Source organism: Peromyscus californicus, unplaced genomic scaffold (genome assembly GCF_007827085.1).
Source record: "Peromyscus californicus insignis strain IS unplaced genomic scaffold, ASM782708v3 Scaffold_18__1_contigs__length_77618521, whole genome shotgun sequence".
NCBI classification, from domain to species: domain Eukaryota; kingdom Metazoa; phylum Chordata; class Mammalia; order Rodentia; family Cricetidae; genus Peromyscus; species Peromyscus californicus.
The window spans coordinates 47,559,861-47,573,851 of NW_026294480.1; positions in this window are offsets into that span (position 1 = coordinate 47,559,861).

Sequence of the window (13,991 nt, forward strand, 5' to 3'; positions counted from 1 at the left end):
AGTTGTAGACAGTTGTGAGATACCATGTAGATGCTGGGAACAGTACCCAAGTACTCTGGAAGAAAGTGTTATTAACCATTGAGCCTCTTTCCAATCCTCAGACTGGTGTTTTAAATTGATACATTTGTTCCAGTTTCTTACAGCTGCTACAGAAATCTACTACACTCAGCATTTCTATTAACATATATGTCTGAAATTGTTACTGATTCCAATTCTTATGCTAATTAGAATTCTCAATATAATTAATGGAAACAGGCTAAACAGAGAATAATATTAAAGGTATATTAATTACCACCTCATAATATCATGGGGAAAAAGTGGGGGGTAGAAACTGGCACAACAAATAAGAAAGAACAAGGGGGATTGAGCTGAGACATACTTAAAAACAAAATGATACAGTTTTGTAAGAACATGCAACAGGGAATTCTTGCAGGTGCTCATCTTCTGTTGAAAGTCAATGACCACAGCATTCTTTCCTTCTAAGTTACCATTTATCCATGCTGTTTTGTTCTTTGATAATTTTAAACATGTACATTTTGTGTTTTGATTGTATTCACCCCCTTCCCCTTCTCTTCAGTTCCCCTTTCTCCACTATCACTGTTCCCTCTGTCTTTGTTAGTGTTTCTATTGCAGTGAAGAGACACAACGACCATGGCAACTCTTATAAAGGAAAACATTTTTTAAAAAAATTTATTTTTATTTTGCAATACAATTCAGTTCTACATATCAGCCACGGATTCCCTTGTTCTCCCCCCTCCCGCCCCCCTCACCTTCCCTACACCCCACCCCCCATTCCCACCTCTTCCAGGGCAAACACCCCCCCCACCCCCCCACCCCCACCCCCACCCCACCCCCCCGCGGACTGAGATCAACCTGGTAGACTCAGTCCAGGTAGGTCCAGTCCCCTCCTCCCAGGCCCAGCCAAGCTATCCTGCATAGGCCCCAGGTTTCAAGTTTCAAACAGCCAACTCATGCAATGAGTACAGGACCTGGTCCCACTGCCTGGATGCCTCCCAAACAGATCAAGCCAATCAACTGTCTCATCCATTCAGAGGGCCTGATCCAGTTGGGGGCCCCTCAGCCATTGGTTCATAGTTCATGTGTTTCCATTTGTTTGGCTCTTTGTCCCTGTGCTTTATCCAACCTTGGTCTCAACAATTCTCGCTCATATAAACCCTCCTCATTCTTGCTAATTGGACTCCCAGAGATCCACCCAGGGCCTAGCCCTGGACATGAGTGGGGGTAGTGAAGGGCGAGGGTCGAGGGAAAGAGAGCTTGGGGGAGCGGGAGATCCCAGCTGGATCAACAACAGAGAGGGAGAACAAGGAATAGGAGACCATGGTAAATGAAGACCACATGAGAATAGGAAGAAGCAAAGTGCTAGAGAGGCCCACAGAAATCCACAAAGATACCCCCACAACAGACTGCTAACAATGGTCGAGATACAGCCCGAACTGACCTACTCTGGTGATAAGATGGCCCTAATTGTCGTGCTAGAAACCTCATCCAACTACTGAGGGATCTGGATGCAGAGATCCATGGCTAGGCCCCGGGTGGATCTCTGAAAAGAAAACATTTAATTGAGGTGGTGACTTACAGTTCAGAGTCTATTACCATCATGGCAGGGACCATGGGAATGTACAGGCAGCCATGGTGCTGGCTACATCTTGATTAGAAGGCAACAGGAAGTGGACTGACTCACTGGACGTAGCTTGAGCATAGGAAACCTCAAAGCCCATCTCTACAATGACACACTTCCTCCAACAAGACCACATTGACTCCAAAAAGCCACACCTCCTGATAGTGCCATTCCCTTTGGGGACCATTTTCTTTCAAACCACCACACCCTCCAAATTTCATGTGTTAATCCTTAATGTACAGAGTCCATTTAGTGCTGCCAATATGCACATACTGTAGGACCATCTACTCAATCATGAGGAGCCTCTCACAGCTGTGTCCACAAAGAAAATTGGCTCTCCTTCTTCTAATTGCCATCAGTTACCAATAGCATCTCAGCTAGGGGTGGAAATCTGTGATCCCTGCCCAGTTCATGCTAGGACTTTGGCTTGACTTTGAACACATCTTGTGTATGTAGTCATAGCCACTAGGAGCTCATTTTGTAAGAGCATTGTCATGCCTTACAAAACACTGTATCTGTGTAGTCATCACATACTTGTGGCTCTTACATTCTTTCTTTCCTTTTTCTGAGGTGATCCCTCCACAGATACTTTTAATACCATAATTTCTTCAATGTCCTTAATTATACTTATGGAATGGATAAGCTTGATTCATTATATCCAGCTTCTGTGTCCTTTTGAGATCTAGCCTTGTGTCTGGAAAAGGATGAGCTACTTCAGAAAGAGATGAGCTAGCTGCCAACCACCATGTAGCAGAGGAGTTTTCAAAGAACAGGCAGATAGATGATCAATACCTCTCTCATTTAATATTTTTTTCCTAATGATTTTGAAGCTTCTCTCTAGGGTCATTTGAGTTCCTGGTATATGCTATATATTCTTAAATTTTGAGACCTTAGATATTACTAGATCATATATACTAATAGTATTTGGTTAAAATCTGAAACTAGCCGGGCGGTGGTGGCGCACGCCTTTAATCCCAGCACTCGGGAGGCAGAGCCAGGCGGATCTCTGTGAGTTCGAGGCCAGCCTGGGCTACCAAGTGAGTCCCAGGAAAGGCGCAAAGCTACTCAGAGAAACCCTGTCTCGAAAAACCAAAAAAAAAAAAAAAAAAAAAAAAAAAAAATTAAAATCTGAAACTATATTTTCCCATATTTTTTGAGGGATAAAAGCTTCTTTTTTTCTTTTTATTATCATTCTGTTGCTTGTTGTATTTTATTTTTTATTCTGTTCTTCTACCATGATGTTTCCCTTTTTTCTCTTTCCTGATGACTTCCTTCTGATCTCTTCCTGGTGTCTTTCGTCTTTCTTCTCCTGTCTTTATTTTTCTCTTATAGCTTATATACTCCATCAAAATCATTCAAGCAATATAAAAATTACAATATAGTTACATTCTATTTTTAAGTGAATGATTACAATGAATACAAGTAAAACAAATTATTCTTATATCACTAGAGAAGAAGATATGCAAACATATTAGAACATTCGTAATGTATAATATTCTATTTTAATTTCATATCTTTACATAGTCTTTTTATATTTGTTTTTTAAGTGTAGAAATAGTAATGAGCCTACTTGAAATGAATATTGACTAGTGGCTAGTTATTGTGATCTCCTAAAGATATTTAAGGAAATCCAACAGGTAAATATCAGTATAAGGTAAAGATAAAGGTAAGAGTTGTAGACAGAGTTTATGAATTGTCAGTACAGAATTAAGTGATTGCTTTTAGAAACACTGTGCTTGAATTAATTGCAAACCTACAGGTAAATAAAGTAAGAATTCTATTATTGTAACACCCTCTTAATTAAAAATAATTATGTGTATATTTGTGATACACACACACACACACACACACACACACACACACACACTTCCTTGCTAGTATTCCCCCTTGCTGATTAACAGTGCATGTGATGAATTGTAATTTTTCTCTGCCAGTTTTTAACCTCTGTAGGTCTTTATTTTCTCGGAAGAAGGCATGAAGACACCTTTGCAAGTAATTTGCTTAAGAGGTAGCTTTGTTTATCTCAGAGGAGACAGGAGAGTCACTTAGAACATTTTGTTGTACTTAACCACAATCCATATGGTATCAAACTTCCTACACAAAATTAAATAGGATGATATAAAAAGTGAAGTGGAAGGATGAATGGAGAGGATGGACAGGTAGAATAGATATGTAATGAAAACAAATCTATTCAGTTAAATAGATTTATAAAATTAGATTTTATAAATCTAAGTGATAGTTAAACTTCAATGTTTTTCTTTAACTAAAATGAATAAGTAATCCTGTTAGGAATAAATAAAACATTAGGAAAATTACAAACAATTTGGAGGCAGAAAAAGCTTTGGAGCTTGTATATCACAGAAAGCATCATTATATGAGAGATCACTGTACTTATTAAATTTGTGAGTAGTGAACTAATCAAGCTGACAATTAAAATGAAGACATAGTAAAGGAGAGGCCAGCTGCATCATTAAAAACTAACGGCAGAGTCAAAGCTTGCTCATTTCTTTTGATTATCCATCAAGTGATTTCACAGATCATGTTTATTTAAGAATGACTAGTCCAAGTGTTCAATAACATGAAGGAATTTGCGCTTTATTTCTATTTGTTTATTTTTGACACAGGGTCCCATTATGTAGCTCTGCCTGTCCTGGAACTCACTCTGTAGACCAGACTGGCATAGAAGTTAGAGAGAACCACCTGGCTTTGCCTCATGAGTGCTGGAATTAAAGGTGTGTGCCACTACACGTCACATAGAATTTGAGTTTTAGACTCCAGTGTGCCAGTGAATAAGACGTGATCATCCATCTGTCGTATGGCATTAGAGTAGTTCTGGTGGATTTCGAAGGCTGTCTTCATCACGCTCAAGCTTGTCGTCATTTCTAACACATCTCCCTTTATAATCTTTCTTTTCTCTGTTATTTTTCATGATTTTCCCTAAGAGGGTAGGGTTTTATTTCTGTGCTGGAGGCAGTTGTGGGAAGGTGGTAGGTAGTGGAGAAGTGGGGCACTGGGATTGCTGCCTCCTGCCTTAGCAACTCTGAATGGAAAAGCTCCCACTCCTGTGCCTTTTTCTATGTCAAAAACTCAAAATCTGGTATATGTCTATATGTAACTTAAATAAATAACTTATAAACCCAAAGAGGCATGAATGACATCCAATAATCAAACACACTAATAGAACTTAGAGAAATATGTGGACACTTACAATATACACAGGTTATGAATGGTCTCATATCAATTCAGTCATTTCAGTTTCTTAAATGAGTAAATACATTTTTTCAGGGATTTTTGATTTTTAGAATTCTAAATGAGCAGTTATGAACCAAAATGTTTACTCTGGGTATCTAAAGGTCTCACACTAAGGGAAGTGATGGATATTTAATGAACATGAGTTCTTGAGGATTAATGAATTTCCCCTTTTAATGGAGAGAACGAGAGAAAACTAGTAGTTACAGAGGAATTGAGGTAAATAGAATGTGTATGTATGTTCTACCCCTTGCTCTAAATTATTCAGGTTGGGCTGAATTCTGTAATATCAGGCAATCCACCTGACTCATGGGAAATGGGGAATAAAGAAGGAAACGGGCTTAACAGATTTATCTATGTAAATTGTACGGTATCAAAATAACTTGCTAAAAATATAAAGTTATATATAAATGGATATTTTTAATTTTCATGTAAAGCAAATAGTATGCAACTAATTACTCTAGGATTTGGCTTTTTGGTGGAAATGTTTAATATCTGATCAACACACAGTATTTTATGGTCATATATCTAAGATCAGAAAATCTTTACTCTAAAGAACAATTAGTAAATATTTTCAGCTTTTTTGAGCAGATCATTCTCTGTCACAATTCTGTTCTAATGTTATAATCCAAAAGCTGTCACATATAATCTATGAATGAGTGTGGCAATATTACAATAAAGCTATACTCATGAAAAATGTGGGTCAGATTTGGCCCCTGGGTCAGTCAGACCACCTCTGTATTTGTTTCTATCTTGTCCTCTATGTATCATATAGTTATGTCCTTGGTCTCTATGTTGAAAATACCTCATAAGATCTTTAGGTTAGAAGCTATGCCTTGTATCTTTTCAAAGACTTAATGGCTTTTCTTTTATTTAATAATTTCATGGTTGTTCAAGTACTGCTGGGAAATTGGTCATAGTATGAATAAGAACTAATCCAGCCATGCTAGAGTGAAAAGCAACAGCTGCTATTAGTCCATACTGTATTGTATGGTTTTGCCTCAACAATCCTACTTCTTTGGGGTTTTTGGATTTTGTATTGTATATATTTGTTTTTTGAGACAGGGTCTCATTATGTTGTCCTGGTTGGCCCAGACCTTTCTGTGTACCAGGCTGGCCTAAAATGCACTGATAGCCACTTGTCTTTGCTTCCTGAATGCTGGCATTGAAGATGTGTACCATTGTACTTGGCCTCAACAACCCTATTTCTAAGAGAAAAATTCTTACAGAGAGTTACAAAGAACTTTCTCTTAATAAGAATAGCTGCCACAACCGGCAAATGCTCAATCATACCACAAGGGCACTTGCTCAGCTATGTTCATAGCAGCATTGTTTATAATAGCCAGAACCTGGAAACAACCTAGATGCCCTTCAACTGAAGAATGGATAAATAAAATGTGGCACATATACACAATGGAATACTACTCAGCAGAGAAAAACAATGACATCATGAGGTTTGCAGGCAAATGGATGGATCTAGAAAAAATCATCCTGAGTGAGGTAACCCAGACTCAGAAAGACAAACATGGTATGTACTCACTCATAGGAGGATACTAGATGTAAAACAAAGATGACTAGACTGCTACTCACAAATCCAGGGAGGCTATCTAGAAAACAGGACCCCAAGAAAGACACAGGGATCGCCCAATGACAGAGAAATGGATGAGATCTACATGAACAACCTGGACCTGAGTGGGGGTAATGAAGGGCAAGGGTCGAGGGAAAGAGAGCTTAGGGGAGCGGGAGATCCCAGCTAGATCAAGAACAGAGAGGAAGAACAAGGAATAAAAGACCATGATAAATGAAGACCACATTGAGAATAGGAAGAAGCAAAGTGCTAGAGAGGTCCACAGAAATCCACAAAGATACCCACACAATAGACTACTGGCAACGGTTGAGAGACAGCCCGAACTGACCTACTCTGGTGATAGGATGGCCAAACACCCTAACTGTAGTGCTAGAAACCCCATCTGAAGTAACCAGATGCATCCCAATCCCCTTGCCTCTGTGCCCTCCCCCCAAACAGTTTGAGACAAACAACCATCTTCTGTTTCCAGAGGGCCTAGTCCAGTCCCATGGGAACTCCACAGCCACTAGTCTATAGTTCATGGGCTTCCACTAGTGTGGCCAGTCATCTCTGCAAGTCTTCCCTTCATGATCTCGACATCCCCTACCTGCAGAATCCCTCCTCTCTCTCATCGATTGGATTCCTAGAGCTCAGCCTGGTGCCTGGCTGTGGATCTCTGTATCTGCCTCCATCAGTCACTGGACAAAGGCTAAATGATGACAGCTAGGTTATTCATTAGACCAGTCACCAGAGTAGACCAGTCCAGGCACCCTCTGGACCACTGACAGCAGATCAAGGTGGAGTCATCCTTGTGGATTCCTGAGAGCCTCCCCAGCACCCTGCCTCTTCCTATTCCCATGATGTCCTCATCTATCATGGTATCTCCCTCCCTGCCCTCCCACTCTGTCCCTGTTGCAGCTCGACCCTCCCATTTCCCTATGTTCTCATGCCCCACTCCTCACCTTCTGTCACCCCCCCACACCCAGTCCACTCATGTAGATCTCATCCACTTCTCCTTCACAGGGTCACCTATGTGTCCCTCCTAGGGCCTTTCCCCATTAGCTAGCTTCTTTGGAGCTTTAGGTTGCAATCTGACCATCCCTTCCCTCACATCTAGTATCCACATATGAGTGAGTATATACTATGTTTGTCCTTCTGAGTCTGGGTTACCTCACTCAGGATGATATTTTCTAGTTCCATCCATTTGCCTGCAAATTTCATGATATCATTGTTTTTTTACTGCTGAGTAGTACTCCATTGTGTATATGTGCCACATTTTCTTTATCCATTCTTCAGTTGAGGGGCATCTAGGTTGTTTCCAGGTTCTTACTATTATTAATAATGCTGATATGAACATAGTTGAGCATGTGTCCTTGTGGTAAGATTGAGCATTCCTTGGGTATATGCCCATGAGTGGTATAGCTGGGTCTTGAGGACGACTTATTCCCAATTTTCTGAGAAACTGACATACTGATTTCCAGAGTGGCTGTGCAAGTTTGCATTTCCACCAACAGTGGAGGAGTGTTCCCCTTGCTCCACATCCTCCCCAACATAAGCTATCTTCAGTGTTTTTTTATCTTAGCCATTCTGACAGGTATAAGATGGTATCTCAAAGTTGTTTTGACTTGCACATAGATGATATGATTAATGGCAATGAAAATTTAAGAGCAAAAATCAGACCTATAAGAAATGCCATTTATTTAAATTAAAATGTTTAAAGGAAACTTATTTTCAAGAAATCATGTTCATTAGGATGGGAGTATAAATTAGTGATGGAGGACATATGCAATATATACAAAGCCTTGGATTCAATCCCCAATACTGAAAGAAAAAACAGATCACATCTATTTTAGGACATATAAAATTCAAGATCCTCTCATGGGCTGCCTTAGTCACTGTTCTATTACTGTGAAGAGACACCATGACCAAGGCCACGCTTATGAAAGAAATCATTTAATTGGGAGTTTGCTTACAGTTTCAGAGGTTTAGTCCACTTTCATCACGACTGGAAACATATCAGTCTGCAGGCAGACATGATACTGGAGGCATAGCTGAGCACTCTACATCTGCATCCCAGGCAGCAAGAGAGAAAGCCACTGGACCTGGCTTGGGTTTTTGAAAGCTCCAAGTCCACCCTCAGTGAAACATTCCCTCCAACAAGGCCACACCTACTCCAACAAGACCACACCTCCTATTCCTTCCCTGATAACTAAGTGCCACTCCCTGATAACTAAGCCTTCAAATATGTGAGTCTATGAGGCCCATTCTTATTCAAACCACCACATGCACCATGCATAGTTTCAAGAGTTCAGGTTCTATTTCCTTATAGACATTAAATGCAAAAATATAAATGTGGGGGTTTTCTCGTCTTTTCAGCAGGTGTTGCTCAGAAATGAAACAGTCTCTCTCTGTGTGAGTAGATCATCAAGGTTTTGAAGGGCTGAGTGAGTGCAAAAAAGATTCCTTCTCATCTTAGATAGAATGCTAAACCCAATGTTGTTCTTCGACTTGCCAAGGATACTAAGCATCTATCACAGCATAATGCCATCGTGTGTATGTACCAACAGAGTTTGAATACATTGAGAAATGAATTCCTTTAATCCAATGTAAATCTCTTCAGAGGTCTTAAATTTGGAACAGAACAGAGCTGAACAATTTGAAAATGAAAAATTATCATTAGACATTCATAGTTCTCCATATTACACTACACCACACATTTTAACTCCAAACTAATACGTACTTTCATTAATTGTCAAGTATCTAATTTTTGCATAAATGTTACAGTTGAAAACTTTCAAAACTATGGGGTTCTTTTGTTTCTAAACAAACTTTGAAATGTCCTCCTGATAATACTCAAACAGAAACATTTTTTTTCTGTATACGTCCATCTTGCCTGGTCCTGCCTTCTGACTTCTTACTGTAGTGACACACAAAACTGACCTATGTTACTCTTTTATTACCTTATTTGTTCACACTTCCTTGTGCCATGTTATCTTAAAAGTTCCTGGTTATGCCTGAAACTTGACTTGTTCTCTTAAGCCCCAGTGCTTTTCTTCAGTGCACCCTAGTTCAGGTCATTCCCTCATCTTCTTCAAGTAGGTGACCGACACTGCTCTAGTTTGTGGTGTGAACCTGGAAGAGAGGAGCCTAAAAGGGAGGCAGACTAAAGTCTCATGCAATAGCCAACTTTATTCAGAGTATCAGACAATTTATAATCAGAGGGTTAAGCAAGGTCATATAAGCAAAGTTCACATGAGTTCAAGCTGTGTACAGTCACAGTGGCAGGCTGTGTTTGGAAACGTTTTTGAATAACAAACGTAAGCAGCAACATGTAATGTGAAGTAAACTTACTCCTATTTACTACAAACTAGGAGGGACATGAAAGCACATTCCACAAAGAAACCCATGTTTAAGAGGAACAGGGGTCACAAGACTCTTGTATTGCTTTCTTGAAGTTCTCTCACAAGCTCTCAGAATTCTCACACAGCACCATTCTTGGGCCATGTTCCTATAGATGATGAATGAACAACATCCACATATTACTAACAGTACCAGACCTCATGATTAATTCCAAATTGTTAATCATTGGCATTAACCTAAATAATGGAAGTTCTATATGATGGCTTGTATAGGATCATGTATTTTAAAAATTATTTGGGGTGCTGTTTGGGGATGTTATGTACCTTTGGGGGAATGGAGCCTTGCTAGAGAACAAATATCACTAGGGGCAGGTTTTAGGGGTTTATAGCTCCATCCCACTTCCAATTCTGCTTTCTCTTTCCTGTGTGTGGATAAAATGTGATCAGTCAGCTTCCTGTTCCTGCCACCATACATGTCTTTCCTCCATGAAGGACTCTGCTCCAGGAACTGTAAACCCAAATAAACACTTTCTCCCTTAAGTTAATGTTGGTCATGGTATTTTAACACAGCCACTGAACAGTAACCTATCTATTCTAGAAATGAAATAAGGAAGAACCTACTTCTCATCTTCATTTTGATTAAATATATCAAACAACACAAAACACCTGTTGTGTTGGTATTGTATTCCCCAAAATATTGTGCATGCTAATAAACTTATCTGGGGTCAGAGAAGAGAGCAGCCACAATATTAAACATAGAGGATAGGCAGTGGTAGCACACACCTTTAATTCTAGCATTCCAGAGGCAGAAATCCCTCTGGATCTCTGTGAGTTCAAGGCCACATTGGAAACCGCCAGGCATGGTGACACATGCCTTTAATCCCAAGAAGTGAGCCTTTAACCCCAGGGAGTGATGGTAGAAGGCAGAAAGATATATAAGGCGTGAAGACCAGAAACTAGAAGCATTTGGCTGGTTAAACTTTCAGGCTTTGGAGCAGCAGTTCAGCTGAGATTCATTCTGGATGAGGACTCAGAGGTTTCCAGTCTGAGAAAACAGGATCAGCTGAGGAACTGGCAAGGTGAGGTGGCTGTGGTTTGTTCTGCTTCTCTGATCTTCCAGCATTCGCCCCAATAACTGGCTTCAGGTTTGATTTTATTAATAAGAACTTTAAAGATTCCTGCTACACACCTTTATTTCCAAAGATAAAACAAGAAAAAACAAAAAATAAGGTTTTATCTAGATTCAGCTCCTAAATTTATGAAGCCTTGAACATTGTTTTCTTCAAAGGTCTTAATTTACTTATACAATCACCTCCATTCCTGACTTCTGCAATTTGATTCTGAGATGTGCTCACAGATGTATCATCATGAGAAGAGTCTGTTTCTTGCTTTCATTTATGAATAAACTGCTTGTATCCTGTTAGCCTTCTGTTTTTACTCCTTTTTAATATTTTCTGTGGAAGCTGAGGAAATGACTCAATGGATGCGAATGCTTACTCTATGCATGAGCTGCTTCAGTTTGAATTCCACCATCCATGTAAAAGCCAGAGAATGACTGTTCATGTCTGTAACCGCAGCATGAGGGTGGGGCAGAGACGGGCAGATCTAGAGATCGGGCTGGCCAACCTCCTTAGCTAAAATTGAGCTAGTTTCTGGTTCAGTGAAATGCCATGCTGTTAAGGGACTGTAGATGTAACCAACCTTCTTATTAAATAAGAAACACAGAACCAATGCAAAGAAGAAAGCCAAGAGGTCAGAGCTAAGAGCTAAAACCTTACCCTTCCTCTTGTGGTGGTCCTACCTCTCCGAACCAGAGCTACCTCTGTGTTAAAATCTTTATATAGAGTTCCTGTCCTGCCTTCTCATTGGTTGTAAACCCAACCACATGACTGCCTCGTCACGGCCTGTCTGTATAGGCCTCCAGGTTTTCCATGATTCGTATTGAGATTAAAGGCATGTGTATCCAATAATGGCTGTATCCCTGAACACACAGAGACTTACCCAGCTCTGCCTACCAAGTGCTGGGATTACAAGCATACGCCACCACTGCCCTGCTTTCCTATGGCTTGCTAATAGCTCTGATCCCCGGGCAACTTTATTTATTAACATACAAATAACATTTTTTTTTTTTTTTTTTTTTTTTTTTTTTTTTTTTTTTGGTTTTTCGAGACAGGGTTTCTCTGTGTAGCTTTGCGCCTTTCCTGGAACTCACTTGGTAGCCCAGGCTGGCCTCGAACTCACAGAGATCCGCCTGCCTCTGCCTCCCGAGTGCTGGGATTAAAGGCGTGCGCCACCACCACCCGGCACAAATAACATTTTAATACAAATAAAATATCACCATAAGGGACTGCTGACTCCATTTGCTTTTTAGTTAAACAATGTTAGACTTTGACCATGTCCTTAGCTAGAAGTCAACATTTTTGACTGGTTGTTCCTCAATAATCTTGTTAATTGCTCATTGTAAAATTGTTTCCATTGTTCTGAGAATTGACTGACTGTAAGATGTTTCACGGTGTGTTAATTGTCTGATCACAAACTCATAGCATGATCATGATTTCCCATGATCGTAAAAATAACTTCAAAATTCTACTTTTAATCACTTGCGCACTTGGTATGAAGAGACTACTCTGCCTATAATCAGGGCCATTTTCATTCTCCTTCTATGAGAGGCTGAAAATATGACCCAGCCATTATTACACTTTAACTTTGCTATATCTCGGTGTTGGCTCCTGGTTTTCAACAACATAACAATGTCTCAAGGCAGTAAAGTGTAGAGCAATAGAAGAAGAAGATGCCTGGACCCTGCTCCTCCTCCATGTGTGGGCACCTGTACATTCATATTCATATACTACACCACAGGCAGACAGACACAAACACACACGCATGCATGTGCACATACACACCACACCACATACACACAAACACACACAGAAAGAGAATTACTTTCTAAAGCTGATTCATTCTTTTGCAAGCTAGACATATGTTTATTTGTTTATTTATTTATTTTTGTTTGGCCTGACTTCACGAAATTTGATCTAGAGACAAAACACGGAGACCCAAGAAGACAAAGCAGGGTTCATGTTCCTAAAATATAATGAATAATTGTTAACATTTACAAGCCGTATAAATAAGATATGTATCTTTTAAGATGAATATTTTCCATATTTTAAATCTACTTTGAAGAATCCTGGACTTCCAAGAAGATCCATTATATAGTATATAATCTCTACATCTCATTCCTTTGCTATCTTCCCTGTTAAAATGAGAAAATAGATGCTATTTCAGCTTTCACCAGATACAATGTAAAATTCACTGGAAATGTGAAGATGGAAAATTACTTTTGTTCACATTCTCCCCAGGTGTATTTTTGTTCTTGTAACTGGCCTGGCCGAAATGAAGACATTCTAAAGAGACACTAGTGTCTCTCAGTCTTTGTATCAGACTCTTGAAAAATGGCCCCCAATGAAATGGGAATTTACCCCAGAAATCTCATGCTGGGAGAAGGTAAGGGGACTAGGGGCATTTAAAACAGTTCTAACAACTCCCCAAACCATCTTACAGGAGAAGTCTGATGTGCAAATAAAAGTGGGAGGGACCACCACTTACATCTTAGGCCCCCTGCTTAAACTTTGGTCTCATGTCTCCAAGACTCTGAAGCCAGTCGTGAGGGGTTTGCTGACTTCTCTGTCCCTCCTCCGAATGTGATCACGTTGACTAAATCATTTTCTGCCCTCTGCTTTGAATTTGGCTCTTTTGTGAGCTTATTGATGACCAGTGGTTAGACCTGACTTAAGAGCCCAGGGTGTGGAAAATGATTAGATCTGGAATGCAGTCACTCTGGGAGGGTAGTGTGTGGTTGATATATTGTGCACCCCAATAAACTTATGTGGGGGGTCAGAAAACAGAACAACCATCGTATTAATTATAGAGGTTAGGCAGTGGTTAGGCACATGCTTTTAATCCTAGCATTCCAGAGGCTGAGATCCATCTGGATCTCTGTGAGTTAAAAGCCACACTGGAAACAGTCAGGCATGGTGACACACACCTTTAATCCCAGGAAGTGATGGCTGAAAGCAGAAAGGTATATAAGGCATGAAAACCAGGAACTAGAGCCTGGTTAAGCTTTTAAGCTTTTGAGCAACAGTTCAGCTGAGATTCATTCTGGATGAGGACTCAG